At 39.2% G+C, this 27850-nt stretch overlaps 1 protein-coding gene across 5 annotated transcripts in view; it reads left to right on the forward strand.

Moving 5' to 3' along the window:
* FIGN (fidgetin, microtubule severing factor) overlaps positions 1-27850 on the forward strand; it is a 131709-nt gene that overhangs the window by 49670 nt on the left and 54189 nt on the right. The window contains exons 3-4 of one of the 5 annotated variants that reach the window (XR_008711891.1): positions 3136-3391; positions 4098-5434. The exons of 3 other annotated variants lie outside the window; for them this stretch is intronic. The gene's annotated coding sequence lies outside the window, so the exon portion shown is untranslated. Of the gene's footprint in view, positions 1-3135; positions 3720-4097; positions 5435-27850 lie in introns of those variants that run through there. One more of the 5 variants, XR_008711888.1, reaches the window with a different exon arrangement.

Consider the following 27850-nt stretch of genomic DNA (forward strand, 5'->3'; position numbering starts at 1 on the left):
AACGGCTACTGACTCCAGTATTCTGGCCTGGAGAATTCCGTGGACAGTGGAGCCTGGTGGGCTACAGTCCATGGGGTTGCAAAGTCAGACATGACTGAGCGACTTTGATGTTCGCTTTCACTTGGTGGAATGGAAGATTTTTGGGAATTTCCTGTCAGTCCCGTAGTTAGGACTCTGTGCTTCCTACTGGGAGTCCTGTCGGGGAGCCAGGATCCCACATGCCACATGACATGGCCAAAAAACTCCCGAAAAACAAAAGATGCAAAGGAAAAAGAAACAAAGAAGGTTCTAGAGCTCTGGCTGTAGGTCCTTCTTCCTCTCATCCACTTTATCTTACCTGGCTGAATAGGCAGGTGAGTGCTTCCTTCACTATGCTTACTTCTTTCTCAGAAGCATTCTGAAGCTCCCAACTTTTACTGCACTAAATCTGAATTCCCCCTTCTAAGGCTACAATAACATGGTCTCATCTTCCATTCTAAGTGGGGATTTTTAAAAAATGTAATTTTCCCCTAAACATATGTGCATTTCTCCATTTTTGCCTTTGTTCATGTGTTCCACATCCTCTTCATTCTCTATACCCAGTTTCAAGGGTCATCTTATAAATAACTGTTTTAGGCTCATAACAGTTTTAGACTCTGATCTCTTTCAATTCTAAAATATATATATATATATATTTTTTACCACTTTATCTGTTACGTTATATTATAATATATTATAATATGTTATATTATGCTATCTTTCTCAGTTATATTATGTCTTATTTTTATTTGCTATTTTACAACCTGAATGCCAGACCTATGATCATGTCTTTTATTACAAAGTTCCCATATGTTTTCCATACACGTAGGTGTCATTAGACACTTTGTTGGTGATTGATCTCCTGGCTGTTTCACATGAAGTAACTTTTATAAGCAGACATGGGCATAAAGACACTGGATTTTAGTATGTTTCACTTCAGTGGGAGTGAATGCTATAGAAATATCCCGTCTACAAAGTGGAGGCATATGCTCAATTATTTTCTGACAAAATTTGTTAATGAAGACTAATACATGAAATGAAACCTTAAGGATTTATTAAGTATTTATTTTATAAAATATAATTGACACAGTATGCAGTTTTCACTAAGTGGGTTAATCCCTGACTTTTAAAGCATTTGTGCACTAACTCCTAACTTACCCATTTGCAGTGATGTCTCTTTGTGGTCTTTTCATTAGATGGGTTGGTCTTCCTAAGCGAAGATTTGCGATTTACTCTACATGTTATTATTCACTTTTTATTTCTACTTCAAAAAAGGACTACTACTAAAAACAGATCGTGAAAAACTAGTTAGCATATAAGAGAATAAAGACAATATACTACTAAAATTTTAAGCTTGCATTGTTAGTCTCAGTGCAGAACATCTTGTTCCCTAGGTAGACAGGTACTTAATCAAATGGCGAGTGGAAAAAAGTGTAAACTAATTGCTTTTGTGACTAGATTCTCTATTCTTGACTCTGTTTCTCAAAGAGCAGTGCTTTGATGTGAAGTCAGTTGACCACTCTCAGTTACCTCATTTTGGAGTGAAGTCTAGCACTCTGAAAAGATAAATTATTCTTTGGGGAGCAATACAGTTTACTAAGCTGTGTATGAGGTTGGGGGGTCAGGTGACCTGACTGTGTACAAATTGTAAAAGGCAAGTGTCAATTGACAGTGTGTTCTGTTCTCTAAACCAGCACTCGAAGACTAGTGGTTCAGCTTGCCGCTCCATTCTTACACCACTGGTCTAACAGAAAAAGGTTTTATTGTTTGTTGGCTAGTTAAGCCTAACACTGGTTTAAAATGTTTAGATACTACTGCCACTTCAATGTTATATCTAGTGAATCTAGGGTGGCCTTGGAGGGCAGGAAAGAAGGGGTTAGGGAACCTCTGGTATAGTTTCATTTCTCTGAATACCGTTCTCTTTCTTTTCTCTTCTAAACTTTCCAAATGCTTCTGAGAATCATAAATCTTGTCTATCATTTTGGTAATACCATTATTCTTAACCAAAAGATCTCTCTAGAAGCCTCTAGCTCTGTGTGTGTGTGTGTGTGTGTGTACACAGTCTCATGCACATTGATATGAAATTTATGAAGGAATGACTGATGACTTTATAATAAATTTTCCAAACCATATTCAACAAATACAAATACATCGTTTGCCTTTCAAGGGGCATTTGTGCTTCCTGTTTAGGAAGTACTTTATGTCCCATGCCACCTTCTTCTGATTATCTTTAGTGTTGGCAGGGCTTCCCTTGTGGTTCAGCTGGTAAAGAATCTGCCTGCAATGTAAGATACCTGGGTTTGATCCTTGGGTTGGGAAGATCCCTGGAGAAGGGAAAGGCTACCCACTCCAGTATTCTGGCTTGGAGAATTCCATGGACTGTATAGACCATGGGGTTGCAAAGAATTGGACATGACTGAGTGAATTTCACTCACTTAATTTTGGCAACATTTATCCCTCAGATAGGGGCTTCCCTGATAGCTCAGTTGGTAAAGAATCCACCTGCAATGCAGGAGACCCCCATTCAATTCCTGGGTGGTGAAGATCCACTGGAGACGGGATAGGCTACCCACTCAGTATTCTTGGGCTTCCCTTGTGGCTCAGCTGGTAAAGAATCTGCCTGCAGTGCGGGAGACCTGGGTTTGATCCCTGGGTTGAGAAGATCCCCTGGAGAAGGGAAAGGCTACTCACTCCAGTATCCTGGCCTGGAGAATTCCATGGACTGTATAGTCTATGGGGTCACAATGAGTCAGACATGAATAAGCAACTTTCACATCCCTCAAATATATATATATGTGTGTATATATATATATGTGATAAAATATATCATATGTATATGACATATGATAAAATATAACCCTTAAATATATATAGGAAGAAATATGTGTGTGTGTGTGTGTGTGTGTATGATTTGAGAAAATAGCTTCATGTCACTTAGCCAAGCTTAGTAGATGAAAAAGAGAACTGATCAAATGAAATGAATAATGTTTGGCTTCAAAACAGTTGTAAATATAAAATAAGCTTGGTTTTCTTGTGTAGTTCATAGCTAGAAATATATGTGTAATGTCGCGGTATATATAGGGCAGCATCACTCACACATTTCTCGCTGCTTTTCAGTTCCAGCCTTTGCTTTACATACCAACGAAACTTCAGGTGTGTTGTATTGCTCATCAAAGTACCACTTTCAGAAGATTGTACTTGAAGGGGTTTTTAATAGCACTACAAAGACTGCTCTGCCATGCCACCGAAAAGCTCTCCCCTGCGTTAAGTGTACATTTAATCAACATTATGGCAATTATAGCTCTTCTTGAAGTCCTTCACCCTCTGTTTCGTGGCAGGAACTTTGTCCAGGATAAAACTGTCATGAGTAGAGGTAATCTGAAATTCATTCTCCTTCTGTTTATGTCAGGATAAGTTGGGGGGATGGGCATGGATACCCATTTTTTTGATAATTGAGGGAATTACAGCTGAAATCTATTCTGAACCTCCAAGATAACTTGTTAGAATTTCCAACACTTAAAAATGTTGTGATGCTATTTCTCAGTCATTTCTTTGCACTGTTTTAATAATCTCATTGGGTATATTAATGAGAAGTTGTTATGAGGCTTAATGCCAAATTGAAAAAGTCCAAATTTGATGACTCTCAGATAGTTTTGTGTCCTTGATAAATTTTACATGTGATTTTTTTTCTATAAAGCTATTTTTAAAAAAAAAGAGTATTGTTGTCTTCATATGTTTTTATGAGTTCTTCAGTTAGTAGTTTAAATCATATGTCTTTAACACAGTGCTACAAACTCATTGCTGGGAGAGTGACATTCTCCTTACATAGTCACAGTGAATCCCAAAGTGTCAGGGAGCATACCCTGGTTTGCTCCCAGTTATCTGTTCAATAGCATTGTATTTCATGTCTTTGGGAAAACTATTTGAAGAACTCAAATATACAAATTAAGCTTTTACTTACTTCAGGTAATGATACTGTTGGACCATTAGTATTGACCTAGAAGAAATGCAGGCTCAGCCTTCCTATAGATGAGTCTTGATGCTATGAAAGCTAACATAACTTTAATCTGAAATCATAGGTCCCTACTGAGCAAGGTAGTAGCTGTTCTGAACGCTGTATGGATCATGTCACTTTTGAAGTCATGGGTTTAGTCCTGGAGTGCCTATGCCAAACATGAATTTTATTTAGAGGATGTTTTGGTGAAAAAAAGTAAATCATCTTGAAAAACTTCTGTTTCAAATTTAATGAAACTGGGAAAACTTGGCTTGGCAATCGGAGGAAATACCTCAGGGAAGATAAGGTAATTTTATGGTTTTGCCTTATTTGAAGAGCGTTTGCCATATATAGAACTAGTAGACAGGTTCTGCATGCAGCACTAGAGGGTAGAAATTAACTTGGAAAATGATATTTCTCATTCTCAACTAAAAAAGTAACAAATTAGGCAAGATGGAGTACAGGAATGAGAGAGCCAATTCCCAAACCTGGTTAAGAATATGAAAGTGTATTTAGGTGCTTTGGGCATAGGACCTATGACTTACAATCTTACATGGACCCCACCTTCAAAAAGCTTGTAGTACAGTAATCAAAATAAGCTTATTTATAACTTTAACAGTAGAAAATAATGCTTTATTAGATTGTGCTGATAAAGTCCTGTGGGACATGGAGGAAAAAGAGATTACTTTGAGTGGATGAACCATCAGTCTCTCCCTCTTAGAGCCTCAACCAGGGATGTGTGCTGATAACTAGACTGTACGCTTGAGAGAAACTTTAGAGAAGTGAACAAGGAGGGGAAAGATCTGAGGTTCAATGGGTTAAATTCTACCATGGGACTCGACCATGTTATAAAACTTCTGGGCCTCTATATCCTCATCTAGAAAAAGAAAATTATAGTATCTACCATGATTTAATAACAGAACTATCATTAGGATCCATCTGGATAGTGTTTGTAGAAGGTATTTTCAAAAACTCAAAAAAAAAATGATGCAAATATTAGGGATTGCTATGACGTAACATTTCATTTCTCTTGCCTGACTATGTTTAGGCAAGTAAAGGCCAAATTTTTTTGACTTTTAGTAATCGCCTTATAGAGACTAAATAGCATTTCAAGATTAGAATGCCTGAATAATATGATGATTATAGGTCTCTTCATTCTCTGTATGTGTGTGTGTGTGTGTGTGTATACATGAATGTTAAGAAAAGACAGTTTTTGGACAGCCATCATTATGATCCTATAACAACCATCTGTTGTAAAGGAAAACACTTGAAGTGACAGTATTTACACACAGACTTACAGGGACACACACATTTCTTGTTAGTGGAAATTCTTTTCATTGATATTTTTAACATTGGGGAAGCACAGGCTGTTGTCCTTGGAAATACCATAGAGATGTGCTGACAGAATAATATAGGGAAAAAAAGTCCTATTACATATAACTCGGTAGTTATATGGTTAGTGTTTAATATTAGGCAAATATGATGGAAAAAATAAGTCAACTTTGATGTAAAAATTTCTTGGATCATAAAAATGACAGTATATAGTTTAATTAAAGCATATTCTCCAGGCCTTCCATAGCTCCCTGTCCTTCTGATTCAGTGGTTCTCAACCTCAGCTACACAGTGGAATTCCCTGGGGAGCTTTAGAATCCCAGTGCCCGGACTGCACCCCTAACCAATTAATTCAGAATCTCTAAGGGTGAGAACCAGTTATCAGTATTTTTAAAGCTCCCCAGGCAATTCCAATGTGCACCCAGTTTGAGATCCACGTCCCCATATCTATTCGTAGTACCATATTGGATTTATAAACTGGAATGCTATTTTTCACCCCAGCTTTGCCTCCTTCATCCTATTTAATCTTACCGAGTTCTGCAGATTCTCCCCTAGCTGTCTTGGTTTAACCCTTACCTTCCCCAGTAAAGCCAGCCTAGCCAAGGCCTTTAAAGCTTCATACCTAGTTTTCTTCATCTGCTGCTAAGTTACTTCAGTTGTGTCCAACTCTGTGCGACCCCATAGACAGCAGCCCACCTGGCTCCCCTGTCTCTGGGATTCTCCAGGCTAGAACACTGGAGTGGGTTGCCATTTCCTTCTCCAATGCATGAAAGTGAAAAGTGAAAGTGAAGTCGCTCAATGGCATTACCAGACACTTTCAAATAAGTCTTTCAAACAACAGTTTTGTCATTTCACTTAAGACCCTATACTGCTTTGGCATCCTGAAATCCAGGATCCTTTCTAACCAGACTTTATTTAAACAATGAATCCTCCAATTGCTTCTATTTCTTATTGCAACATTTTACAGCTGGGAAGGAATTGAAGGTTTAGGAAGATGAGTTGTAAAACTATTTTCTCCTGTAATCCTGAGATTCTGTAGAGGAGCCTTGAAGCAGGCACCATGGACGGAGAGGCTAACAAGAGGCATGTCTGGGTTCACTGTTGCCCCAACTCCAGCCCTTAAGGCAGCTGGAGCAGATCCATGCTGGTTCCTTCATATATTTGGGTCAGGCTTAAGATTTCATTAGCGCCAAAAAGAGTAAAAAAATAAATAAATAAAACGAACAACTTTGAAAACCATGAAATCTGATCCTCTCATTCCATATGACTGGAAACTAAGGCTCAGAGAAGTAAAGTTACTCAACCAAAGCCATACAGCTGAAATCTGCCCTTTGTTCCATCTAGTGTGATCTCTCCATGCTCTCTGAAAAATAAGAAGAGATATCGTCATACTAGCTCTTGACACAGGGCCTTGTACATACTGGTATTTGTCAAATACTTGTTGAATGAACGCTTGAATGAATGCTATTTTGCACTTCTCTGTTCTGTTCATGCTGTTACCATAAAAGCACCCCCTTTTAAAAAGATGCTTTTCATATATAAAAGCAAGCCCTCAAGGCATATCTCACCCTATTTCTGCCTCCAAGTCTTTCCTTACAGCCATGATTTGTAAAAGTAACTTATTGGGTTATATTTTAACCTTTTTAAAATACTGTCTTACTCCCTAATTATTTTCCATGTCTGCTCTTCTCTATAACAAGATTGAACATCTGTACCTTAAGTGCGAGATTTTTGCCATGCGCCCCTTTCCTGTTTCCTACAGTATAATGAAAGTTGCTTAGTCATGTTGGACTCTTTGCCACCCCATGGACTCTACAGTCCATGGAATTCTCCAGGCCAGAATACTGGGGTGGGTAACCTTTCCCTTCTCCAGGAGATCATCCCAACCCAGGGATCGAACCCAGGTCTCCCGCACTGCAGGCGGATTCTTTACCATCTGAGCCACAAAGGGAAGCATTCCTCCAGCATGAGTTCAGGTCAGTCGTTCAGTCATGTCCGACTCTTTGCGACCCCATGGACTGCAGCACACCAGGCTTCCCTGTCCATCACCAACTCTGAGAGCTTACTCAAACTCATGTCCATTCAGTTGGTGATGCCATCCAACCATCTCTTCTTCTGTCATCCCCTTCTCCTCCCACCTTCAATCTTTCCCAGCAGCAGGGTCTTTTCAAATAAGTCAGTTCTTCGCATCAGGTAGCCAAATATTGGAGTTTCAGCTTCAGCATCAGTCCTTCCAATGAATACTCAGGACTGATTTCCTTTAGAATGCACTGGTTGGATCTTCTTGCAACCCAAGAGACTCTCAAGAGTCTTCTCCAACACCACAGTTCAAAAGCATCAATTCTTTGACACTCAGCTTTCTTTATAGTCCAACTCTCACATTCATACTGGAGAAGGCAATGGCACCCCACTCCAGTACTCTTGCCTAGAAAATCCCATGGAGGGAGGAGCCTGGTAGGCTGCAGTCCATGGGGTCGCTAGGAGTCGGGCACGACTGAGCGACTTCACTTTCACTTTTCACTTTCATGCATTGGAGAAGGAAATGGCAACCCACTCCAGTGTTCTTGCCTGGAGAATCCCAGGGACGGGGGAGCCTGGTGGGCTGCCGTCTATGGGGTCGCACAGAGTTGGACACAACTGAAGCAACTTAGCAGCAGCAGCACATTCATACATGACTACTGGAAAAACCAAAGCTTTGACTAGAAGGACCTTTGTTGCAAAGCAGTGTCTCTGCTTTTTAATATGTTATCTACGTTGGTCATAACTTTCTTTCCAAGCAGTAAGTGTCTTTCAGTTTCATGGCTGCACTCACCATCTGCAGTGATTTTGGAGCCCCCCAAAAAATAAAGTCTGTCACTCCTCCAGCATAGTCAGAGCTTAATACATGCATAGTTGGGTTGGATTGCTGGATTTCCCTGAATCTGTACTCTAGTTTCTATGCCCGTCATAGTCATAGCCACAGTGCTTGTACTCAGTCATGTTGGACTCTCCAGGCTCCTTTGTCTATGCGATTTTTCCAGGAAGAATACTCGAGTGGGTTATCATTTCCTCGTCCGGGGGAATCTTCTTGACCCAGTGATCGAACCTGTGTCTCTTGCATTCCCTACTATTAATGATAGTAATTAAAACCCATTAGAATCAAATGTCTGAAAATATGAAGTCTGAATTTTTACTCAGCATAAGAAATGCCCTTTTCTTTAGGAATTGAACAAATGGAATTTTTATATCCACAAAATGCCTTTCCCATTAAAATAAACTCACATTCCTTTCATTTTGACCTCTCTCTCTCTTATGTGTGTGTGTGTGTGTGTGTTTTCTATTCCCCTTTTAAGCAGAAAATTGCAACAGGAAAAGAAAGTAGATTAAATAATTTGTTGTCTGCCAGATTTTTTTTTTTCCTGAGGTCTCTAAGTACTCTCAGTCTTGGGCATTTAGCAGAGTGGCCCCTAAGAGCAAGGCCAAACTGCAGCTTCATGGGAAAAAAATTGGGAAATGTCCAGTCGAGTGTAAGCCAACTCACAGTTGCCTTCCTTGTTCAAAGCCACATTTCTGGCTGGATCAGCTGGAATTTTCTTTTGAAGAAAAGAGTGTTCCTGGCTTGGTTTCAGGTCCTTTTCTTCACAGCAGTCATTCTAGAATTCTCCACAGAGTTATTCATAAGCCAGTAGGAAAAGAGATTCTGTCATTTTCCCTGTAAAAGTATTCAAATGAATGTTGTGTCCCTTATACATTTACACCTTTGATGACCGTCCCACTAAAAGTTTATCTTGATCCTCTTCCTTAGACCAGTACTGTCTGTTCAGTAAGATTCCATGACAAGCAGCTCAAGCACTTAGAATTCTTGGTATTATTTGCTTTAGGGTAGTAGTCTTTCCATTTTTTCACTGACATTCATGCACTAGTTTATTCAACAACTATTTTTTGATCCCCGCGGAGAAGCAACAAAATACTTAAGAAAATGGACTTGTATTTGAGCTCTTAAATTTACTTGATGTTTGAACATGGACATATTGCTTACTTTCTCCAGATCTCAGTTTTATTATCTGTAAAGTGATGATAATAATAGCAGTATTACTTAAAATCATTGTGAGGAATACGTAATTTCTGCGAGTATCTTAGCATAGCGACTGGCACCAGTTGTGTGTTCAAATATTGTGTCACTCTTATGGCACGTACAAGTTCTCTACTAGACAGCCTGCTAAGTATACCAGAACCAATAAGACATATTTCTTGCTCCTAGGTAGCTCAAAGTCTAGTGAGGGAGACATCTAGGTAGATATAGTTCTATAGAAAATAAAAAGTACCATAATCAAGTGGGGCTTCCCTGGTGGCTCCGATGGTAAAGACTCTGCCTGCAATGCAGGAGACCCAGGTTCGATTCCTGGGTCAGGAAGACGTCTGGAGAAAGGAATGGCAACCCGCTCTAGTATTTTTGCCTGAAGAATTCCATGGATAGAGGAGCCTGGAGAGCTGTAGTCCATAGGGTCGCAAAGAGTCAGACAATACTGAGCAACTTACACACACACACACACACACACACAATCAAGTAATGTGCAGTGGGCTAGGTGGGAGCCAAAAGAGCGTACATCTTACTCTCTAGGGGAGGAAGGAGTTGGGGAAAGCACAGAGAGGTGATGGTTTATCTGAATTTGAAGAACATAGAGGCAGTTGCTAAGTGATAGGGTATAAGGTGGAATGAGAATGTATAGCATGTAAGCATGTGCAAAGCATAGAATATGAAGGAGAATGACATCACCTCCAAAGAGCAAGTCAGTTCCACGCTTGCAGTATGAGGGGTGACGGGAGATGAGATTGGGCTTTTGGTGATGTAAGCCTGCTCCCTTGAGTGTTGTTCCCCTACCTATTGCTAAAGAACTGAAACCGCCCAGAAGGGGAATCCAGAGGGAGTTCTGCAGTGAGTGTGTGGTGCCATTACCACGGCTACAAAACACAGATAGCAAAAATCTCAAAAGGGGATGGAAAGACTGCTAGAAGGACAAAGAAGGTCAAGCAGTATGGGGAAGGAGACTCTTGTACTTTAATTTTGGAGACAATTCTACATTTTGATAGGACACTCACTACTGCTTTGTTTTTATGCCTATGGAACCCCTGCTGCTGCTGCTGCAAGTCGCTTGGTCTCAAAAGTCAGACTACTTTAGAAAAGTGCTCTTGGAACTTTAGAAACAAATTCCCTTTAGGGAAACTTGCTTTCCATGAAATAAAGAGACCATGCAGTACAGTGGAATCATTCTGCTCTTTAGACTTAGAATATCTAGGACCTGGAATTGATTCTTCTGTTGACAAACTTTGTGCCCTTTCCTAAATATTGGGCATCAGACTTCTCTTGTGTCAAAGGAAGGGCATATACCGGACAATGTAGAAGTTGATTTCAGTTCTTAAGCTCTGTTGTTCAAAGTTTCTCAAATATACGTTGTTTAAAAAATAGCATGTTGGAACTTTTAGTGAATGTAGACATTGAGACAGATAATACAGGACAAATACTATCTTTTTGTTAAGGACAAGTTCTGAGAAACTGAAGCAAAGAGGCATTTTAACAGGGGTGGGGAAATAGCCTTAAATTATATGCAGTAACAGTAAGGAACCTAGAAAAATTGAGCCTTTAAACCACCTTGCTCCTCATATACACACCCAGTAACACAGAAATGTTGGTTTGAAAAGATAAAACTATTATAGGAGGGTAGAAAGTTAGACTGGCTTCCCAGTTGCCACCAGTTAGTAAAGAATTTGCCTGCCAATGCAGGAGACAGACGCAAGAGACATAGATTCTATCCCTATGTAGGGAAGGTGACCTGAAGAAGGAAATGGCAATCCACTCCATTATTCTTGCCTGGGAAATCCTGTGGACTGAGGAGCCGGCAGGCTATAGTCCATGAGGTCTCAGTTGGACGCGAGTGACCATACACACATGTAGAAAGTTAGACTATTATAAGGAAGGACATAGATAAGAATAAAACTGATACATTTAAAAAAGTAGGACCCACAGGTTAGCTCAAACACTATATATTTTAATATTCTTTTATAGCTCCCAGTCTTTATCCAAGGGCCACTAACCTATATTGTAAATTATACAGAGGTCACACACAGAGTAACTGATACTTTGTAGAATTTGAAAGCCATTCCTCCCTCATTCCATTAAAATATATTTTCTTTGTCATGTATATACCATGTGATATTGTGTTTATAAATACCTAACGTCTTATGAAGCTCTAATACATTTAACTTCAATGTATTAGAATATACTAGCAGTTCAGTCCCGTTCAGTCACTCAGTTGTGTCCAACTCAGCGACCCCATGGATTGCAGCATGCCTGGCCTCCCTGTCCATCACCAACTCCCGGAGTTCACCCAAACTCATGCCCATTGAGTTGGCGATGCCATCCAGCCATCTCATCCTCTATTGTCCCCTTCTCCTCCTGCCCTCAGTCTTTCCCAGCATCAGGGTATTTTCAAGTGAGTCAGCTCTTTGCATTAGGTAGCCAAAGTATTGGAGTTTCATCTTCAACATCAGTCCTTCCAATGAGCAGTCAGGACTGATTTCCTTTAGGATGGACAGGTTGGATCTCCTTGCAGTCCAAGGGAGTCTCAAGAGTCTTCTCCAACACCGCAGTTCAAAAGCATCATTCTTTGGCACCTAGTTTCTTTATAGTCCAAAATCTCACATCCATACATGACTCCCAAAAAAACAATAGCCTTGACTAGATGGACCTTTGTTGACAAAGTAATGTCTCTGCTTTTTAATGCTGTCTAGGTTAGTAATAACTTTCCTTCCAAGGAGTAAGTGTCTTTTAATTTCATGGCTGCAGTCACCATCTGCAGTGATTTTGGAGCCCCCAAAAATAAAGTCATCCACTGTTTCCCCTTCTGTTTGCCATGAAGTGATGGGGCCAGATGCCATGATCTTAGTTTTCTGAATGTTGAGCTTTAAGCCAACTTTTTCACTCTCCTTTTTCACTTTCATCAAGAGGCTCTTTAGTTCTTCACTTTCTGCCATATGGGTGGTGTCATCTGCATATCTGAAGTTATTGATATTTCTCCCAGCAATCTTGATTCCAGCTTGTGTTTCTTCCAGCCCAGCGTTTCTCATGATGTACTCTGCATATAAGTTAAATAAACAGGGTGATAATATACAACCTTGACATACTGCTTTCCTGATTTGGAACCAGTCTGTTTCATGTCCAGTTCTCACTGCTGCTTCCTGACCTGCATACAGATTTCTCAGGAGGCAGATCAGTGGTCTGGTATTCCCATCTCTTTCAGAATTTTCTGTAGTTTGTTGTGATCCACACAGTCGGCTTTGGCATAGTCAATGAAACAGAAATAGATGTTTTTCTGGAACTCTCTTTCTTTTTCCATGATCCAGCGGATGTTGGCAATTTGATCTCTGGTTCTTCTGCCTATTCTATAACCAGCTTGAACATCTGGAAGTTCGCAGTTTACGTATTGCTGAAGTCTGGCTTGGAGAATTTTGAGCATTGTGTGAGATGAGTGCAATTGTGTGGTAGTTTCAGCATTCTTTGGGATTGGAATGAAAACTGACCTTTTCCAGTCCTGTGGTCACTGCTGAGTTTTCCAAATTTGCTGGCATATTGAGTGCAGCACTTTCACAGGATCATCTTTTAGGATTTAACAAGCTCAACTGGAATTCCATCACCTCCACTTCTTGCTCCACTTTGTTTGCAGTGATGCTTCCTAAGGCCCACTTGACTTCACATTCCAGGATGTCTGGCTCTAGGTGGGTTTTCACACCATCATGCTTATCTGGGTCATGAAGATCTTTTTTGTACAGTTCTTCTGTGTAGTCTTGCCACTTCTTCTTAATATTTTCTGCTTCTGTTAGGTCCATACTGTTTCTGTCCTTTATTGTGCTCATCTTTGCATGAAATTTTCCCTTGGTATTTCTAATTTTCTTGAAGAGCTCTCTAGTGTTTTCCATTCTATTGTTTTCCTCTATTTCTCTGCACTGATCACTGAGGAATGCTTTCTCATCTCCTTGCTATTCTTTGGAACTCTGCATTCAAATGGGTATATCTTTCCTTTTCTCCTTTGCTTTTGGCTTCTCTTCTTTTCACAGCTATTTGTAAGGCCTCCTCAGACAGCCTTTTTGCCTTTTTGCGTTTCTTTTTCTTGGGGATGGTCTTACTCCCTGTCCCCTGTACAGTGTCACGAACCTGCGTCCATAGTTCATCAGGCACTCTGCCTATCAGATCTAGTCCCTTAAATCTATTTCTCACTTCCACTGTATAATGGTAAAGGATTTGATTTCAGTCATACCTGAATGATCTAGTGGTTTTCCCTACTTTCTTCAATTTAAGTCTGAATTGGCAATAAGGAGTTCATGATCTGAGCCACAATCAGCTCCCTGTCTTGTTTTTGCTGACTGTATAGAGCTTCTTCATCTTTGGCTGCAAAGAATATAATCAATCTGATTTTGGACAGTTACTGAATTGTTGTTTGCAATGGTGTAGAATAACACAAGTGACTAAGTAGCCACAGTCTAGTTTTTGAAGAACAGATTATTCCAGACAAATTCAGTTTTCTTTCATGGTAAAAATGACAGGCCATGTATTATGTGTAGTAGATGGTGAGTTGGAATAAAATAATATGATACCTAAATTTCACATGGTGTCATCACTGAACTGGACATAAAATTTTGTTTTATTGTTGGGTTGATTTTTACTCACTAGGGAGTAGCTAGCTTCCTTAAGGTGTTATCCATGATTTGCTTACATTTTCACATCAGGTAGCCCAAGTATTGGAGTTTCAGCTTCAGTATCAGTCCTTCCAATGAATATTCAGGACTGATTTCCTTTAGGATTGACTGATTGGATCTCCTTGCAGTCCAAGGTACTTTCAAGAGTCTTCAGTATGTGGCCCAGCTGATGTGAAGAACTGACTCATAGGAAAAGACCCTGATGCTGGGAAAGATTGAAGGTGGGAGGAGAAGGGGACAACAGAGGACAAGATGGTTGGATGGCATCACTGATGCGATGGACATGAGTTTGAGTAAGCTCTGGGAGTTGGTGATGGACAGGGAAGCCTGGTGTCCTGAAGTCCATGGGGTTGCAAAGAGATGGACACAACTGAGTGACTGAACTGACTGACTGACTGACTGACATTTAGGAAAGTATCCCAAGGACATCATCCATTGTCTTCCCTGGTGGCTCAGACAGTAAAGAAGGTGCCTCAGACAGTGCAGGAGGACCCGAATTTGATCCTTGGGTCAGGAAGATCCCCTGAGGAAGCAAATGGCAACCCACTACAGTATTCTTGCCTGGAGACTTCCATGGACAGAGGAGCCTGGTGGGCTACAGTCCATGGGGTCACAAAGAGTCGGCCACGACTGAGCAACTAACACACACATACACAGAAAAGTATTCCAAGAAGATAGTCCATAGTCCAGAATGACTGGTGTTATTTGTAAAGATCTCTCTCAAGGTATGCTTACCAGGCTTTTGAGTGAAGTACTCTATCTTTGATCTTTAAATTAATTTTATACTTATTTTCTCAACTATTGGCACTCAATTATAAATTTGCTCCACCACAGTGATTCCAATTAATCATCAGTTAACAAGAAAGTGTGAAAAGGTCTCACAGTCTGCTGCTGCTGCTAAGTCGCTTCAGTCGTGTTTGACTCTGTGTGACCCCATAGATGGCAGCCCTCCAGGCTCCCCCATCCCTGGGATTCTCCAGGCAAGAACACTGGAGTGGGTTGCCATTTCCTTCTCCAATGCATGAAAGTGAAAAGTGAAAGTGAAGTCGCTCAGTCATGTCCGACTCTTAGTGACCCCATGGACTGCAGCCCACCAGGCTCCTCTGTCCATGGGAGTCTCCAGGTAAGAGTACTGGAGTGGGGTGCCAGTGCCTTCTCCTCTCACAGTCTAGAGGAGCTTAGGAAGACATGAAGACTAAAAGCAATATGTTATTCTGAATGCAATTCTGGGACAGAAAAGGAACACTGAGTAAAAACTAAAGAAACCTGAATAAAGTATGGACTTCAGTTGATCATAATGTATCAGTATTGGTTCATTGGCTGTGACAAATCTACCACATTAAACTGATGTCAGATATTAAACACAGAAGAAATTAGGTGTTGGGTATACAGGAACTCTATATATTTGCACCTCTTCTCTAAATCAAATATCTAAAATAGCCAATTCTCCCATCCTCTGCCCCTCACCCAAAACTTACTCAGTACATGTTGCATCTTATGTGTGCATATCCAAGAAAAATAAGTATAGAAAAGAAACAGGAAAAGTAGAAGATGAGGGAGAATAAAAATGTCTAAGTGAGTTCAACTTATCTGGCTTAATAAAGAGAACAGTGTGTGTGCATGTGTGTTGGGGGGGAGTTCCAAAAGTTGTTTCTTATTTTATAAAAGATGTTCACAGATATATCACTGAATAGAAGACAAAAGGAAACAAAATTATATCGAGAGTTTAATTTAGATAAATAGTTTTGTAAATAAAAAGTTGATTTTAAATCAAAATAGCTTGAACACATGTATACCTGTGGTGGATTCATTTTGATATTTGGCAAAACTAATACAATTATGTAAAGTTTAAAAATAAAATAAAATTAAAAAAAAAAAAAAAAAGGCAAGCATATATGGGAAACTTTCCTAAAAGCTAAGGATTATCTCTTGCATTGTTCTGTATGGTAGTTACTGGTCACGTGTTGCTACTTAAATACCGCTAGTAAAATAAAGATTCAGGCTCCTCATTTGCTCTACCCATATTTCAAATGCTCAGTAGACACATGTGGTTACCATATTGGGCACTTCCATTCACATACAGTATGATTTAAGGTAAGCAGGAATTGAGAGGAAAGTGAGAAAATCAGGATTACAGTTTGGTGCTTAATGGATGCATTCATCCATTCATTCCTTATCATATAAAGTACTTCCTATATGCCAGACAATAATAACGAGAATGTTTTTAATAATATATTAAATGTTAGCTATGTAAGCAGATACTATTTGACCACATTACATGTATTACTTCGTTTAATTATCCAACACTTTGTCAGATAGATAGGATCATTATTTTCATGTTAACAGGTAAAGAGACTGAGGCTCAGATAGAGTAAAACAGCTTTTTCATGGTCGCCCACCAAGTAATTGCTAGCATTAGGCCCTTGTGCTCCAAGCCAGATCTGTCTGACTCCAGACTCCAGGTTTCTTAATTGCTGTTCTTTATTGCCACTACTCTAAACTGTGCAGGGTCTTGAAAAGATAATGAAGAACAGTGAACACCATCCCTGCCCCAGACAGCATATAGTTTTAACCAATCTGAGCTTCAGTTTCCTCCTTGCAGGCCGGGAGAAGTTATGGCACAGTGTACCTTTGTTGCTAGATCTTTTTATAAATCCCAGGCAATTAAATGCAGGCTTTAATGAAGCTAGTACATGTAACTGGCAATGTGATTTCTGAACATCTTTTCTCCTTGGGAAAGGCATAGTAATCGTGGAGAGTTCACTGAACTTGTGCTCATGCACTAGAATCTTTGGGAAAGACACCAACTAGGATAAGATGAAGACAAAAAAAATGGACTGTGTTTATATTCTGGGCTTAAAAATTCCCCTTGTTCAGAGGAGAATCAGCTGTCAGGTTCAACTTACTACAGGAAACAGTAGAAATGAAGTCTGTTTCTGTAGCTCTGTCCCCTTGGGGACCTAGTGTCTCACAAGTACGCTTCTATTTGAAGAAAGCCTTAAGTGAATCCCACATCCCAAGGTAGATGTTTATTTACACTTTGCAGATCGAGTTCCATGGCGCCACATTTAGGGCAAGTTAATTCTAAGACTGCCTACTTCCGTCTCTTCGAAATAAGGGACTTCATTTTATTTTGAATACTCTTCCTCTATCATAAGCTATTTAATTACTGTCCTCCCACAAACATTTATGTTTTCTAACCAGAAACTCTAAGCAGTTGTGTGTTAGCATTAAAAATACATCAATAATGTAATGTGTAACTTTGTGGTCCCCTATTGTACTTCATTAATTTTTTTCCCCTCTTTGGAAAGATACACAAATCACAGTTTATAGAAATTAAGGTAGAATAAATCCCATAGCCAAGGAGATGTGCAGAGTGGGAGAGGCTGAAAGAGCTTACAGTTTCCCCAAAATATGTGATTAGTACAAAGAAGCTACTAAACTGAAGGGTCTGCACCCAAGAGACAAGCCATATAATTATTTGACTCTATTACTAATGGAAGAGTATACACATAGCTCTACACATCAGTATTACTTTTTGTTACTGTTGTCATTATTGTTTTAGTTGTTTTGTTATGCTGGCAGAAGCGTGGAAACAAAACAGTGACCACAACACTTTGTTTTTCACATAGAGAATTTTTTCTTGAATTTCCATGAGGCCATATATAGATGCTTAATCAACCCCACATATTTGTGAAGCACCTATTGTGTGTGAGACACTTACTAAACCCTCCTAGAAGCTTACAGTCTAATTAGAGGAGACATAGGATATACACTCTAAGATAGGCAAGGCAGTCAAACCTTTCTTGTAGATTCTCAGTAGGGGCACTTCATTCTATAAACATGTGTCCCAAGCTCCTCCTCTAGTGTCCTGGCTTTCTGAAGGTTATCATAGATCCATAGATGTGAAAATTTCTATAATAAGTCTTGGCAGGCAGATTAAGGATTCTCCTCTTTAACAAAGCTAATCAGGCAGAACTTAAAAAAAAAATGTTACATTAGAACCACTGAAATAACTTCTATCTCATTGTAAAAATTTTTTTAAAAATTCTACATTATGATTGAAGAGTGAAGGAAAAAAAAGGAGAGAGGGAGATAGCTCTGACCTGGGAACTAGCACAATAGATCTTAAGGAACTTCAAAGTAAAACAATTATCTCTGTAACACGGGTGATTTGGAATCTCTTTGTTAGCCATTTATGACAGATGTGTAATACTTTGACATTAATTTAGACACTGGCATTCCTAGAATCTTGCCATACTGCCAGGATATTTCTGTCTCAATAATATATTGATTATATTATTGTAATGAGTTGGCCAGTGACTCATAGTTACAAAGAAATTATACTAAATTTATCTGAGGGAAGTAATGATGAAAACTTCAGAATTATTATATGCATGTCTCATATCCTTGTCATATTAACACTCACCTATTGTGTGACTTGACATTAGTCTATGCTTTTTAATGTGAATCAGAAGCTGTGAGTAATTCATTGATGTTATATAGTACTTAATACATTGATGCGGTGCTTAAAATATAGTAAAAATCCTCTTCAGCTATTAAAAGACTACAGGAAAATTTAGATACATGAAATTTTCATTCTTGGTTGCTGTCCTGAGAATGCATTTAAAACTATGTGGCCACTTTTGGCAGTTGCCTTTTAGTTGTTTGTATGTGGACCCTGATGAGTAGACAGGTGAGAGGTAACTGTGAATATGTTATAAATTATCAGTTTGTTCTTAAATCATGAGGCAGACGCTGGAACAGTTTGTCAGGAGGTATCCACCATTGAGCTCTGAGTTCAGATTATACATGTTGCCAAGACTAAATGCTTGTTTGGGATGTACTTATGATCAAAGCCAACTTTTTCACTCCCTTCTTTCACTTTCATAAAGAGGCTCTTTAGTTCTTCTTTGCTTTCTATGATAAGGGTGGTGTCATCTGCATATCTGAAGTTGTTACTATTTCTCCCGGCAATCTTGATTCCAGCTTGTGCTTCATCCAGCCCAGCGTTTCTCATGATGTACTCTGCATATAAGTTAAATAAGCAGGGTGACAATATACAACCTTGATGTACTCCTTTTCCTATTTGGAACCAGTCTGTTGTTCCATGTCTAATTCTAACTGTTGCTTCCTGACCTGCATACAGATTTTTCAGGAGGCAGGTCAGGTGATCTGGTATTCCCATCTCTTACAGAATTTTCCATAGTTTGCTGTGATCCACACAGTCAAGGCTTTGGCATAGTCAATAAAGCAGAAATAGATGCTTTTCTGGAACTCCCTTGCTTTTTCGATGATCCAGCGGATGTTGGCAATTTGATCTCTGGTTCCTCTGCCTTTTCTAAAACCAGCTTGAACATCTGGAAGTTCACGGTTCACGTATTGCTGAAGCCTGGCTTGCAGAATTTTGAGCATTACTTTGCTAGTGTGTGAGATGCGTGCAATTGTGCAGAGGTTTGAGCATCCTTTGGCATTGCTTTTCTTTAGATTGGAATGAAAACTGACCTTTTCCAGTTCTGTTGCCACTGCTGAGTTTTCAAAATTTGCTGGCATATTGAGTGCAGCACTTTCACAGCATCATCTTTTAGGATTTAACTAGCTCAACTGGAATTCCATCACCTCCACTAGCTTTGTTTGTAGTGATGCTTTCTAAGGCCCACTTGATTTCACATTCCAGGATTTCTGGCTCTAGGTGAGTGATCACACCATCCTGATTATCTGGGTCATGAAGATCTTTTTTGTCCAGTTCTTCTGTGTATTCTTGCCACCTCTTCTTAATATTTTCTGCTTCGGTTAGGTCCATACCATTTCTCGCCTTTATTGAGCCCATCTTGTATGAAATGTTCTCTTGGTATCTCTCATTTTCTTGAAGAGATCTCTAGTGTTTCCCATTCTATTGTTTTTCTGTTTCTTTGCATTGATCACTGAGGAAGGCTTTCTTATCTCTCCCTGCTATTCTTTGGAACGCTGCATTCAAATGGGCATATCTTTCCTTTTCTCCTTTGCCTTTCACTTCTCTTCACAGCTAAGTGTAAGGCCTCCTCAGACAACCATTTTGCCTTGTTGCATTTCTTTTTCTTGCAGGTGGTCTTAATCCCTGCCTTCTGTACAGTGTCAGGAAACTCTGTCCATAGTTCATCAGGCACTTTGTCTATCAGATCTAATCCCTTAAATCTATTTCGCACTTCCACTGTATAATCTTAAGGGTTTTTGACTTTGGTCATACCTGAATGGTCTAGTGGTTTTCCCTACTTTCTTCAATTTAAGTCTGAATTTGGCAATAAGGAGTTAATGATCTGAGCCACAGTCAGCTCTCGGTCTTGTTTTTGCTGACTCCTGAGCTTCTTCATTTTTGGCTGCAAAGAATATAATCAATCTGATTTCGGTATTGCCCATCTGTGATGTCCATGTGTAGAGTCTTCTCTTGTGCTGATGGAAGAGGGTGTTTGCTATGACCAGTGTGTTCTCTTGGCAAAACTGTTAGCCTTTGCCCTACTTCATTCTGTACTCCAAGGTCAAATTTGCCTGTTACTCCATGTATTTCTTGACTTCATACTTTTGCATTCCAGTCCCCTATGATGAAAACGACATCTATTTTGGTGTTAGTCCTAGAAGATCTTGTAGGTCTTCATAGACACGTTCAACTTCAGCTTCTTCAGCATTACTGGTTGGGGCATAGGCTTGGATTACTGTGATATTGAATGGTTTGCCTCGGAAACAAACAGAGATCATTCTATTGTTTTTGAAATTGGATCCAAGTATTGCATTTTGGACTCTTGTTGACTATGACGGCTACTCCATTTCTTCTAAGGGATTCTTGTCCACAGTAGTAGATATAATGGTCATCTGAGTTAAAGTCACCCATTCCAGTCCATTTTAGTTCGCTTTATTTTTAGGGGGGGCTCCAAAATTACTACAGATGGTGACTGAAGCCCTGAAATTAAAAGACGGTTGCTCCTTGGAATAAAAGTTATGACCAACCTAGACAGCAGTTAATAAGCAGAGATATTACTTTGCGAAGAAAGGTCCATCTAAGTCAAAGCTTTGGTTTTTCTATTAGTCATGTATGGAAATGAGAGTTGGACTGTAAAGAAAGCTGAGCTCCAAAGAATTGATGCTTTTGAACTGTGGTGTTGGAGAAGATTCTTGAGACTGCCTTGGACTGCAAGGAGATCCAACCAGTCCATCCTAAAGGAAATCAGTCCTGAATATTCATTGGAAGGACTGATGCTGAAGCTGAAACTCCAATACTTTGGCCACCTGATGCGAAGAAGTGACTCATTTGAAAAGGCCCTGATGCTGGGAAAGACTGAGGGCGGGAGGAGAAGGGGACGACAGAGGATGAGATGGTTGGATGACATCACCAACTCAATGGACATGAGTTTGAGTAAGCTCTGGGAATTGGTGATGGACAGGGAGGCCTGGTACGCTGCAGTCCATGGGGTCGCAAAGAGTCGGACATGACTGAGCAACTGAACTTAACATGGTCAAAAGTTCCTTTTCTGTGTGTTTTGTTTGTTACCGTTTATAGTGTGTACCACCTCTGATAGCTCTGCCCTGTATCTTACATGGCACCTACAACATGCATGATCCATTCAACCCCTTTAAATAGTTAGTATGCTCTGGAGGTTGATTTCTTTTGTTTGCCTTTTTTTTTTGGCAGTCTCCTACCCATAAACCCTTCACCTGTGCTACACATGGAACATCTGCTGATTGCTAAAGTTAGAAAAATTGGTGGGAGCAGTTAACAAGTTTACATGTCCCACCTTCACTCACAGACAAGGGGCACACTGCATCTCCAGGCCATCCCAGGCTGGTGTAGTTCCTTGTAAAATACTGTTTGCCAAGTCATGCCAGCTGGGTAGATAATGTGAGTCATCATGTGATCTCACAGTTCCTATTCCAGTCTGATCTTGATGTTACGGTTAGTTAAGTATTATTGATGAACCAATCATGTTTCTAAAATAAACCAATGGCATTCTTTCTCCAAAAAAAAAAAAAAAAAAGCAATCTCTACCACAGATGACAGTCATGTTATAAAGGCCGAAATCCTTTTCTCTTTTCCAAGTTCAGGTCACTGTATTGTGCATCTACATTAGGCGTTTAGTGTATTTTGAGGAGGATATCAGTTACTAAAAAATACTTTGTTATAAAAGATTAACGTTCATGGTGGCATCATTACACTATATATTTGCCACTAAGTTGAATAAGGTAGTTTAATTATTTTGTGCAATTAAGGAATTTGTTTTTATGGGGTTTGTTTTGTTTTGTTTGCTTCCAAACAGTCAAGAGCTTAATTTTAAAAAACCATCTTACTCTGTTCTAACCTAAAGTTGCCAGCCGACATTGCTAAACACTGCGTCAACTATTAACATGGCATCATTTTAATATTTGACATAATCCTTTGTGTCAGCTGAACTTTAAAAGGGATCACATTTATTTTATTGTAGTGCACCCAAGCAGATCACTGTAGTTTTACTAAAGTCAGGCTTTTCTGTCCATCAGAGTTACCTTTTTGCACATCTTTATCTATCTAATAGAAAAATATAAGTCTTTGATAATAATTACTATTTTTACTTAGATATTCAATTAATGTACAAACCATTTGAACACCCTTTGCTCCCTGTAAAAAAGTAGGTATCGTACTTCCTTCAGCAAACACTAGAAGAGTATATGAATACATATTTATCTTTTCTTTTATTAAATCATTCACATTTGTGTTATAAGGATAGCCATTTTTAATCCAAAATCCTGGATATTTAGAAGAGATTTTGTTGCTAAGGAAGTAGACCTTAATATACATTAGTTTTGTTTCTTTGAGAGTTTGCTCAGCAGATTATGATTTTTGAAATCTTTGTCATCTCTGGAAGAAAGCCACAAGAATAACTTGAGATGTAGTATCCGTAAAAGGAAGTAGCCTTATTCAGTCTTATTGTGACTGACAGGTTGGTTATAGAATGTGCCATTTCATTTTATCTTCAATCTACAAATTTTAAAATGAAATTTTCTTTTAAAATTCATAATCATAACAATTGGAGATTCATTCACACAGTCATTGCTCTTATTTCTTGGTTTCTAAAAGTGAAAGTATTTTGTTGTTATCAGGTGTATGGATTTATAAGAGTAAGTAAAAGTCACTCAGTCATGTCTGACTCTTTCCGACCCCAAGAATTCTCCAGGCCAGAATACTGGTGTGGGTAGCTGTTCTCTTCTTCAGGGGCTCTTCCTAACCCAGGGATCAAACCCAGGTCTCCCTCCTTGCAGGTGGATTCTTTACCAGCTGAACCTCAAGGGAAGCCCCATGGATTTATAAGAGAATGTACCCCAAAATGTGAGGGAAAAAATGACAATTATATTTCGAGTGATTTTTGACCAAATAGTTTTTCAGTTTAGAAATATAGATAAATAGAAGTACTACTTAAATTGATTAGTACAAAAGATGCCTTTTCTTTGCTTTAATATGTATTAGGAGGCTTGTTAACTATGCTGCTAGGAAATTCTTTCTGAAATCGGTCTTAAATTTCATCTATGTTTTACCCAGTTTTAAGCCTTGCTTCAAATAGAAATAGAAAGTAATGTTTATTTTTTTTTAATCACTGTGTAATATTGTTTTCGGAGAAGGCACTGGCAACCCACTCCAGTACTCTTGCCTGGAAATTCCCATGGACGGAGGAGCCTGGTAGGCTGCAGTCCATGGGGTCGCTAAGAGTCAGACACGACTGAGCGACTTCACTTTCACTTTTCACTTTCATGCATTGGAGAAGGAAATGGCAACCCACTCCAGTGTTCTCGCCTGGAGAATCCCAGGGACGAAGGAGCCTGATGGGCTGCTGTCTATGGGGTCGCACAGAGTCAGACAAGACTGAAGTGACTTAGCAGCAGCAGCAGCAGCAATATTGTTTTATGGTTGCTTATGAAAAGCTGGGATACTGCTTGAATAAGGCTTCATTCCTATCTACTTTTAGACTGTTCATCAGCTAACCATGTCCTTGGATTTTGCTAATTAAATATATTTCCTTACTTGACCTTTCAGTAAAATTTGACAAAGTTGACCACTGCCTCTTTATTTCATATATTGATTCTTCTTATGGTTGACCATGATCTTCTGGTTTTCTTCCTAGCTTAGTAGTATATCCTTCTCATTATCCTTTACTGATTCATCTTCAGTTTGAAATCTACACGTTGGAGTGTCTCCCAGGGCTTGGCCCTTCTTTTTAACCTACACACTCTGTATGTGATTTCATTCAGCCTCATGGTGTTTTTAAATACCATTTTCAGGGAGCTGATGGCTTCCAAGTATTTCTCTTTTGTCATGATGCCCTTGAAAAACCAGATTTTTGAATCTAACTGCCAACTGGGCATTTCTACTTAGATGTCCTATAGATATCTACAAATTGAAGAACACAAATGGGCAACTTTCTTGTCTAGCCAAATTTGCACCTCTCCCAGCTTTCCCTAACAAAGTAAATAGCACTATTTACTTGTTTGCTAAAACTAAAACCCTCTGAGCTACTCTTAATTGCTGTTTCCCTCAGTTTGAATGCTGATCATCGTGACAATAACTATTCTCTTGGCAAAGCCTATGGGACAGTTCTTGTCATACAGGGTTAGAAGAAGCCTTTCCCCACCATGCAAACCAATGTGGATAACTCAGTCATTTTCCATTCTATCCTATCAGTTTAATTCTCTGAATACATCTTACCTCTATCAGTCATTTTTCTTTTTTGTTAACTTGTTTATTTTTCTATTTCCTGTGTTATTTGTGGAGGTTTTGTTGTTGTTTCTTTCTCAGAACTCTGTGAGATATTTTGTAAAGTGGTTGTTGAGTTAATAACTGTTAGCTGGTTTGTTCATTCATTCATAGTTATAAACACATCCTGAGGACCATTCATGTTCTAGGCATTATGTTAAGGACATAGCATGAACTAAAATGCAATTCTTGCCCTCAAGGGTTTCGCAGTTTAGGGGTGGAGAGAGCTACACAAATAAACAATTACAGTACACTGTGAAGAATGCAACAGCGGAAGCCTGTCCAAAGTACAGAAGCAGCTTAGAATAAGATGTGGTTAACCCTATGAGAGGGTATGGAGTTGGAGGGATCCCAGTGAAGGGAGAAGGATTTACTCCTTAAAGCTCAAGGATTTACTTGTTTTAAAACATGGACTTTTCAAGTAAACGATGGGAAAAGAATAGGGATTTCCAGACTGAGATGCTCGCATATGTCAAGGCACAGTGGTATGCAGTACTGGGAAATATGTCTCAGCATATGTTCTTGCTCAAACATGGAATGTATGTGGATAACAAAGGGAGTCTAACTGGAAAGGCAGCCAGAGGCAGAAAGGGCCGGATTTTTCCTACTAGGAAGCTTAGTCTTCATCCTGTGGGTCAGCTGACGAATTTTGACATTTTTTAAAGTAGGTAATAAATATGTTTACATTTTAATTTTTAAAAAGATATGTTCTTTATAGCAATGGTGTGGGGGAAGAATTCAGAGGCAAGTAAACCAGTCTAGAGGGCAGAGGTGAGACAAGAGATAAGGCCTGAATGATGCAAATATGTTGGGGATGAAGCAAAAAATATAGAAATAGACAAGTCTCAGGTGAATGAAAAGTGCTTCAGAGTGGGCTTGAAGGAGAGAAGGTGAAGACAGGGTTTCTATCTCCGTATACTGGGCCTCTCCAGCAACACTAACCAAAAAGAGGGTATGGAAAGGAGAACAGATTAATATGGGAATACTTTTTATTTTATAACTACAATATATATTGAGTGACCAAATATATTAGAGAGAGAGAGACAGGGAGAGTGTGTCACTGTGCTTGGAACTCTTTCTTAAATGAATTTAGATTTAGATTTCTCAAGCTGAAGAATTTACAGAAAACCCTCCGCTGTGTAAAAATAATCAGAATTTGTTTTGAAACCCCGAAGTCTAGTCCTAATTTTGCCAGTAGCTAACTCTGTGATTGTAGCATTTCTCCATGCTTTTTTGTGTTGCAATAAGCATTGAAACCTAGAACTCCTGACTTCTGATACACCTTCCTGACCTACCACTCAATGTAACCATCCACATTATCCCCAATCTTGACTCGCCTGTGGTCTTGAAAACCCATATAACTTTGGGCAGTTGGACGAGCCAGCTCCTCCTTCGCTGACTTGTCTTTTTAGTGCATAACTCTGTTGGGCATAGGGTTATGCTGAGGAACAAGGAAGAGAGAAACTCAGTGCTATCTCTCTCTGGTCCTCAAGGGATTCAGAGTGAGTTAATGTAGCCCTTGGTGACTTGGGATTTGCTTGAGAGAGACTCTGCCCTTTATTCCTTCCTGTTCACATTCTTTCTACTACACTCAAGTTTCAAAACCAGACCCAGATGTAGTGATGTGTGATTATAAGGGAAGAGGGTCAACTTCAGTTCTGACATATATTTGCACATCCTGGGGTTTTAAACAAATAAAATGAGTGTTCATTGCTGATTCATGTTTTGCTTTTGGTCCCTAGATCCTTTTCTGCTGCAGTCACATGGCATGCACCATGGTGGCTCTCATCGTATAATGCATTCTGGGTTCTCCTAAATCCTAAAGCACTTTGTAAAAATAAAACCATAGGTCTCATTTTTCTGATGAAGAGAGCAAGGCATAGAGAGGTTTTACAAAGTGATACAACAAATAAAGGGGGAAAAAGAATCCAGGATCATTTTTTTTTTCACTCTCCATTAAATGATACTCTCTCATGCTTTTCTGTTGTCAAAAGCCCTCTCTACATTCTGTATTGTTAGGTCATCATTTCCTATAGTTTGCACAATACGGTGTATTATGGATTGCTCACAAAGCAGCAGATATGAATTCTTTATAATGGATTTATTCTTTTCAATTTTTTGTCATCTTTGGGCTTAATAGAAATAGTTCAGCATGTTATATTGTGTGATCTGTTCCTAAATAGATAAAAGATTTCTGTGTTTTGAAGGAAACACTTATATTGGTTAATTTGCTGCATTGCCTGCAGGAATGTTAGTCTGTAGGAGGAAAACAACTGCTTCCTGACAAGATTTTCTTTAACTCTGCTAGAAACTCTTATTTTCACAGTAAAATAAAGAGAAGTAATCTATAAACAATTAAAGAACGATACCTTCAGGAATGTTTACCATCCCTCAGCCGGAACATCTAAGAATGTGAACCACAAAGATGTCTTTTCTGACAGGAAGAAAAGCTCTTTCTTAATTCCCTTCCCAGCTTATAAACCACGACACCATGGATGGAGGGAGCACGCAAATGTGAGCATGGACATTTTCTCCCTAGATAGAAAGTTCCCTGCCTGCTCTTTGGAGAGCAATTAGTCTAACTATAATAGAAAGAGAGTGTGTTTTCCTTAAAGAAATTAAACACCACTGTCCACAATGTGCAAAAGACTGTGAAATTGAAAGTGTGTCCCTGGAGTGGATAAAAAAAATAATAACAATAATAAATGGCAACTCAAAACAGACCACTGGCAAATAATCCATTATCTTCTGAATTACTATATAAAACTACTGTTCGTTTTGCCAGCCCGATGGGGAAACAGCTCCTACATAAGAGGGAGTCAGTTTAGAAGCGGGAGTTGTTTTCCATTTCACTTCCAAGGTATCTTCGTGTAAACATCCACTGTCCGGCATACTGATACGATGCAATGTTAAAAGCTCATGTGATTGGTTTGCAGAATTTGAGTTGAATGTGTTTGGCTTGCAGATAGATTTAGAGCTGGTTTAAGCATAGGAAATAGGAAAAGGAATGATATTTTACTACTGGC

Source organism: Bubalus kerabau, chromosome 3 (genome assembly GCF_029407905.1).
Source record: "Bubalus kerabau isolate K-KA32 ecotype Philippines breed swamp buffalo chromosome 3, PCC_UOA_SB_1v2, whole genome shotgun sequence".
In the NCBI taxonomy this organism is placed as follows: Eukaryota; Metazoa; Chordata; class Mammalia; order Artiodactyla; family Bovidae; genus Bubalus; species Bubalus kerabau.